Raw genomic sequence first — 8,221 nt, forward strand, 5'->3', positions numbered from 1 at the left:
ACCTCTCGGTGTCCGCCCCCTTTGTCCCCCCAGCGTGAGCGTGGCTTTTTTTTTCCTCTCGGGGATTCAAGTGCCGAAGTGCCCTGGAAAGTTGGCTGGGCGCAGCGCAGCTCTGATTTCACACCCCGAAAAAGGAGCACGGCCCCTGCCTCATCTCCAGGGGCTGGGCACGGGGGGGGGGTGGAGGGAAGCAGTGCTCCAGCTACAGGATTTTGGGGGAGGGATGCAATGAATTTCCACTTTGCGGTTCACAGCAAGCCCTTTGCATTTCAGAGACGGGGGAACGTGGCATCGTGTCCCAGCTGTGGGTCACTTTGAGGCTCCCTAAAAGCCGGGCTGTGTTACCCCCCACTTAAGATGCTGTGCTGGGTCGGGTCCTGGGGTCCCGGGCTGGTCTCAGCCTCCAGCAAAGGGAAGGACAACGCACCCCCTTGCCCCAACGCTAAGAGCCTGGGGACAAGGACCTCGCAGGAGGGAGGTCAGGCCCCGTCTCCAGGCAGGTGGGAAGGGGGAGGCGAGAACCGCCACCCGCAGCCGTCCGGCCCCGGGGGAGCGCCGGGGCCGCGGGCACTTGAAGCTCCGGCTCCTGCAGTGCCGCGGGGCTCCGCTTCCCACCTCCAACCCCCCAAAACGAGCCGAGGTCGGTGGCGACCGGGCCCCCTCCGCGGGCACCGGCGGGGCGGGACGCGGTCAATGGGCCGTGCGAGGCGCGCTTCGCACCGCCGCTCCCAGCGCCTGCCCGCGGTGTACAGTTAGCGTCAAATTACGGTAATTAGCCGGGCACCGGAATTTAATTACCCAGCCCTGCCCCTTTCCCACCCCCCCACCACCATCCCCGGTCCCAGGGAGGCTCCCGCTCGGGGAAGACGCGGAGCAAAGACGGCCCCGTGCAAAATGGGAGAGGGATGGGGAAGACGAGCGAAGATTTCGTGGCTCCGGGACTCTGCCGCCTCTCCTTTGCTCGCTTCCCGGCCGCCTTACCCCTCCGGGAGACGGCAATTTTGGCCCCGTAACGACTATTTAAAATGTTCCTTATTATTATTATTATTATTTTGCGGGGAGGGGCGGGGAATTAATCCGATTTGAAGCTGGCCTTCGGCAAAACGTTCCCGGTAAACTTGGGTGCCACGTTTCTGTTGTCCTCCCGGTGGGATCTTTCCCCTCTCCCTGCCTCCAACCGCTCCCCACGCAGGGTTAAATCTCCCCGGACAGGACCCGGTTCCCGCAGCCCGGCTCTGCCCCGCGGTACTTGGCAGAGAGGCGGCCCCAGCACAGCCCGCCTGCGGGGAGGGAGCCGGGATTTTGGGGCTACGGGGCAGCCCCGGCTCGCATCGGGCTCATCCCTGCGCTTTTTTTTTTTTAGCCCAGGGGAGGAGGACATGGGCTGGGCGTGCTGCAGAGCCCGGGGTTGTGGGGCGCTCCTTTTCCCCTCCCTGGGGCGTTTGGTGACCGCACTTCGGGGGTTAATTCGGCTTCCCTGGCCCGGGCGTTTAGAGGATTCCTTTCCCTCGCAGCCTTGAGGGCTAATCCGGCACGTAAAGGTGTAGGGGCTGAAGCCACCGCACCCTGGACTACTGTCATCCCTGCGGTGCCAGCCCTGCGCGTCTCCCTCGTCCTGCCTGCCCTGCCGCCTGCCTCCTCCCCGTGCGAAGGGAAGATGAGGCTGAGGAAACTTCTCTCCGCTGAAGAAACAGTCTCTTTTAAAGCAAAGACACATGTAGCCATTTTTTCCTTTTTTTTTTTTTTTTTTTTTCCTCACCCCTCTTTGTCACACCGGCTGGTTCACAGCTCGGCAGTGATTTTGGCAGGTGGAACGGAGAAAGTCACGGCGGAGCTCCATCCCTTCTGATTTATTTCTGACGGACGCGCCGGGTCCCTCCCCGGGGCAAAGCCCTGCCCGCTCCCCTTCCCCTCCGCCGGCAGCACCTTTTGGCTCAACCCCGCTGCGCATCTCTTCCCAGCCAGAAAGGGGGGAAGAGATGCTCTTGGAGGGGGGGGGGGGGCTTTCCCCTGCCCGGCGTCGAGTTTCCCCAGCCGGTCGGAGTTACCGACAGGTCCTTGCACGGGTGGGATAAACCCGGCTCCCGACGCTCTGCGGGGAGTTTAGGGTGGGTAATTCCTGGCACTGTTGCTTCTCCCTTCTCCCTGCCCCAGTGCTGCCCGGCTGGGGGGGAGGCTCGGCACGGCTGATTTCCACCGGCTCGCTGCCACAAAAATCGCTTTTTCTTTTTTCTTTTTTTTTTTTTAATTAATTTTTGGCAGTGGCCGGCCTGAGCCCGTGGGGCCTCTTGCAGCCGGGGCTGCGGGGTGAGTTTGCTCCCCGGTGGGGTCGGGGGGAGCGTCCCCTCTCCTCCGCCCAGGCTGAACTCCTGGCGTCGGTGTTTTCGGAGGGAGAAAGGAGAGGTTCAGGTTGGTGTGGGTCTGCCTCGGCTTTACGGGGGTTGGGGGGGGAGGGGGGCAGCGGCTGCCCCCGGGATGAGGGTCTTCTCCAGCCTGGGGACGAGGCGTCTTCCCGGGCGCACCTTTGAGCAGAGTGGGGAGCAGAAGGGAAGAGGCAAAACCCGGCAGGACAAAAAAAACCCCCTCCACAACCCCAAACCCCAACACCCCAAACCCTCCAAAACAAAGACAAAAAGGAAAAAAAGAAGAAAACAGACACTCCCCGCCCTTCCTCGCCTCGCACTTTGCGGTCCAGTATGATTCAATTAGTTTGGGGAGGCCGGTGCTGGGGAAGGGGTGGTGCTGCATCTCGGGTGTTAGCGGAGAGGTTTGTCCTCGGATGATTTGGGGGTTCGTGTCTGGTTTTTATGCCCTGCTGCGGGGGAGCTGGCTCCTGGGGTGGAGCAGCCTCAACCCTCTCGCCGGCAGATCCGGGAAAGCCCTTCCCACGCTCGATTTGGGATGGGGTGAAGGAGAGGAAAGAAAAGGATAACAGAAGAAATCCACCCGCGACTGGCCTGCCCGCGGTGCTGTCTCCCGGCTCCTCATTCAAGCAGAGTTTGTTTTCCTTCAAGCCTGTTTCCCACGGCAGAGAAGCTCACCGAGTGCAACAGGTCGCTTCAGCCGCTCCTGTGGACCTCAGGAAACCAATGTCCCTTCCCTCCCCTTCCCCTCCCGCTCCCCCCGTCGCGACTTTCCTCCGGGACACGCTTCAGAGGGGGATGCGGGGCGTCACGCGTGGAGCAGGCACCAGGACACGGCGTGGCCGGCGCCCCTGCGCAGCCCCCACGGAGGAGCGGGAGGATGAGGATGAGGATGCTGTGCCCTAGTACGGCACTGCGGTACCTCTTCCACGCGTCTTCTGCTGCCCAGAGACCCCCAGTGCCCCCCGGCCCGGCGTTTGAAGCCCCAGAGCAAGGGGGCTGATCAGCTTGGGAAGCAGCTCTGCATATAAATAACTTTTTTTTCTTTTCTTTCCAATGCCAAATGAAGGAGCAGGAGGTGTGCCTGAGTGCAACTTTTTGGAAGTGAGATGAAAACTTTTTCAGGAGGGGTGGAGGGGAAGCAAATTTTTTCCAAGGAGCCCTCTAATATTTATTTGCTAAACTAACTACACTAAAGCAACTGAACAAGCAAAACTGGGAAGTAATTGAGAGTTAACACTGGGCGCATACTGCGGCACCAATGCAATCCAGCTACTGAGGACTGGTGGTGTTTGCATGAGCAACCACATGATACAAATTCCCATGCCGTAGACATCCTAGGAAAATGTAACAGGTACATTCTGCTTCACCAGATACCTCTTTCTCAGCCTAGGCCCTTTAGGGCTGGGTACTGTCATTGCTGCCTCCAGAAAACGAGCTCCTAAAAAGATCATCCCTATGAATAAAAGCATCGGTGGGGTAAAACTGCGTTTCAGCTTTTTCGGATTACTCAGGGAGCAGTTGTATGGTCTCAAATACAAATGTTTGTCAGGAATTTCTCTTTTTTGTAAGGCACAGTAAATCCATGCTAAAGCCACCAAGCGCTTTTGTCTTTTTCTTAAGAAATCTGTCCACTACAAGCATGTCAAGATCTGATTGTTTACTCCAAGTTTTTCTGTTGTACATTTCATTCCCTAAACAGAAAAAACCCACCCAGTTTTAAGAAAATAGTTGCATTTGCAGCTGGGACATAAAATTGGAGTATTTTCTGGGCAATTCTGACTGCTCACATGTCCTCCAAAAAAGCTTTTGCATTTGAAACACAGGCAACTATTTTGCCAACAATCTCGTAGCTGCAGTAGACTGCAGTTTTACTGACCATGCCACCCCAAAATAGTTACAAATAAGTTTTATTTGACATTTATTTTTCATTTTTCATCAATAAAATTGTCAGATGAAATCCAGAAAACAGTGTGCTGCCTAAGGTCCTTCAACATGACCTGCCTGATCAAAGCGTTATTGCTAATACAAATGTTCTAGGAAGGGCTGCTTTTCTTTACGCGAAGCTTCACTGCCTTCACTCCCCCCAACTGCCCTAAAATCCACTGATGCAACTGCACATATCCACCCAACTGCACATATCCTGAGTATGAAACACAAAGTTACGCTCTAGCGTTAAGTCTCTACACAGGGAGTTTTGCTTGGATTAAGATTTCGAAACTGAGCCCATAATAAGATATGCCATAAAACCTCAAACAACCCTCCTCCCCCAGGGTTATTTATCTTACACATTTAATTGCCCAGTAAAATAAATTCTGTATGCGTACACTTATATGGGAAGGATTTTGATCTGGTAATTTCGGTGTATCTTCTGATCTGTAGCAGCTTAGAATGAGTCTGTACTAACATCCTTAGAAACTGTGGAGAAGCAGAAACTGTGCCCTGCTAAATAACACCTATTCAGCTGCTAAATATTTACACATAGGCAGGAATGAGCTTTCCTTGTAATGCTATCTCTTAACTATATATTAGCATTCAAGAAGAAAAACAAATGAAAGTCATTTAAGCATAGGCCAAATCCCTGCTTCTGCTAAAGCAAATAACTGACTTGCATGGAGCAGAATGGGGCTCCTTCATGTTACCTTCATGTCATATTAATATGCCGTTTTTATAATGACTTCCCTCTCAAAGCACTCACTACTGTATAATAAGCTTCGACAAACCCTCGAGAGGTGCAGTGTTATTAGTTTATCTGCTTTACAGATAAGTAAACTGATGTAAGGGGAAGATAAGGAATTTCCCCAAGGTCTCGCAGCTGGTTTGCTGGAGATCAAGGGAAGGAAAGGAAAGGAAAGGAAACCAAGAATTGGGACTGAACTAACCACCAGACCAGTATCTACTCTTCCTACTGCTGGCAACAACATGTCCCATAGCCGGGAAAGCAATATTAAGAGGAGCAGCAGGTGATCAGGATCTCTATAAACCAGGTCATTTCCAGTCAGGTGCCTAGTTGTGCTCTTTGATAGCTAAACTTGGGCACCCATGTTTGAGACTCTCAGCTTCTCTAATGATACTTTGCTGTTGCGTCCATCCTTGCATATTATGATACACTGGAAGTGGAATTTAATTCTTTAGTGCATTGAATAAAACACCCTAATAATTCCAAGGCATGTTTTAAAAAAACAAAGCCTGGTATTACCCACAGCAGAGTTTAAATAAAATCTACTTTGATATGTCTATGCTAACATTAGAACTGCTGTCTGCAAGGCATATATTTTAAAGTGTTGAATAATTACAAAAAGCCATATTACTGGAAAATGACTGTTGGAGGCTCTGATGTCCAAAACAATATTAATCTGCACAAAAAACCTCTTAGTGATTTTTTTTAACAAGAAACTTCCAAAGCTGTAGTCTTTAATCTAGCCCAGCTTGCAGGCAGCTGCAATACATTTAGCCTTTAACATTAGCTCTAGCCATTGTCCTAGCACATGCCTACACCCCACGACACTTTATGGTATTAAAAGCAATGCTCTATGGCTAGAGCAACTTGTCACTAAGATATATCACTCGGTGGAGAGCAAAGCAAAACAAAACAGTGAACAGCATGGCTTTTTTTCCATGGCAGCCTATACTATGGGTCTAGTTTGCTTGGCTCAGTTGTGTTTATGTGGTGTTTTATACCAACATCTCCTGCCTGCCTCCCGGACAACTATGGAGTAAAACCTCTGGAAGTGAGTGAAAGAGCAGGCCATGCACTAGATAATCTGGTATAAGCGTTCCATATAGCCATTGAAGGAATACCAACCCGCTATATGTATCGCCTAATGGCAGTCAAGAGCTGATGTAATCGCTTTTACGCTAGTCTCCTCCCTATGTCAAAGGGAAACGAGGGTGCGGTTGGAGGATGGAGGTTACGGCTGACGTGCACCCACATTACAGCCATCCTGGGGATTTTCACCTTGGCGTCCATTACAGCAGCTGCAGACACCACCACTCCAGATTCACCTCATGAGGACAAACCGACCAGACAGAGATTCAGACCGTCATCCTCACACCCAAGAAACCAAACAGTTACTCGGACACTGGCCAGCAAACTTTTTACTTTCCCAAGGGTGGTACTACCATGCTGATACAATGGAGCTTTTCCAGATTTAGCAGGGAAATTTGTTCAGAGCAAGTTTGGGACCGTGCTTGCGAGTCTGTGCAAGAAGGGCAAAGCGGTGCCTCGGCCTCCCACGGGAGTCAGGCCCCCCACACCGGAGCTCGCCCCATCCCTCCTTCCGCGGCAGCTCCTTAGGTCTCCCCTTGGGAGAGGCGCAGGGTTGTTAGCAGCCAGCAGCCACCTAGCCTGTTTTCACCTGGCAAGTTTAAGCGATTGCGAAGCCCCAGCGCGTTTCCAAATGAAATCAGGCCTGGGCTGATAAGCTGCTCCCTTAACACCACCCGCTCCGGAGCAGAGCCCTCTCATTTCCCGGGGTGGGTGAGGAGCTTGCCCAGAAAGGAGCTATGCAGGAAAAGGCTCAGGCTCAGGCTTCTTTTCCTAAGTCTTTGGCGCCCCTGTGTGTCTTCTTTTTGGGAAATTCCGTGGCAGAACAACCCCAGACTTTTCTTCCTCTAACCTAGCACCAGAAACGCCGGGCTCACACCTGGGAGAGCTCTGCAAGGGCAGCCTGGACAACGCTACCCAACAGCCTGACCCTAATTTGAGCTGTGCAATTTCCCCTCCTTCCCTGTCCTCCTCTAGGTGCCGGAATTGCCCTCTTTGGTAACTTTATCCAAAGTGACTAATGTTTTTAAAGCGCCACTTCCTGGAGTCATGACATTTATCATCACCATTTCTACATCCCTCTATCTCCCAGCACACATGAGGTGCAGACTGGAAAGAGCCTTAAAGACAACCAGTAAAAATAAAGCATTTGAAGTATCTTAGGCTCTCAAGGGGTCAGATTTACAAATTGGACAGGCAATACGGTACTTGTGGGGAATACATGTCTACATGTCTGCATCAGGATTGCAATATAAGCCCCTGCATCCTTCAAAGGTGAAGGCAGCAGCAGAGGAAATTCAGCATAAAAACTTAGGAAAATCCTAAGAGGAACTGTAAATATTTTTCTGTGAGGTAGGTGGCATTATTTATCCCATATCTTCAAGATAACTGGGACACAAAGGAACGAAGTGAGTTGCCTAAGGGTACAGGGATGTAGTGAGACAGCTGGACAAAGAGGAAGGAATCTCAGCCAGCCTGAGTTCTGGCAAGATTTACTCTGTTGGATGTCCTGGAATAAATGAGAACTGCAGAAGCAGTTCTCCTAAGTCTCTTTGCCCACTTTCCTGTCTCCCAGCTGTCAGTACTTATTTCAAAACATGTAAGAGATGTGCACGTCTAAGGGGTGCAGTGTTTATTTGGGGCTATTCCGAAAACACACACATGCTCTGCAGAGTGTCACTGGAAAAATATGGCATGCAAATGCAGACAGGCTACCACTTGCCCCAGAGTCAGCATCACCTGCTTTACACTTAACCTCACTAACCTGGAACAAGCCCTCACCTCCTGACACCCTTCCCTGCCTTTAGACAGATGGCCCCAGCTGTAGGCAATGTAGTTGTAGGCCTGTCCTGCCTATATTTATGGGTGGGTGGTTGCCCTACCTTTGTTTTCCACCTGGAGTGCTTACTATTCCTTTCACCAGCTATTCTGTGACAGCCTCCCTTGTTGCAGGTAAATCTGGCCCCTAAGGCCACAGCTCCCCACACCAGGGGAAGCTGTACCAAAAGGCATCTCTCACCTCTCTGCCTCTCATTTCTTGTTCTGTTTCCATCCTTCCACTTTCCTCACTCAGTCTCAGGTTGCCCCACCA

Source organism: Haliaeetus albicilla, chromosome 21, assembly GCF_947461875.1.
Source record: "Haliaeetus albicilla chromosome 21, bHalAlb1.1, whole genome shotgun sequence".
Taxonomy (NCBI): Eukaryota; Metazoa; Chordata; class Aves; order Accipitriformes; family Accipitridae; genus Haliaeetus; species Haliaeetus albicilla.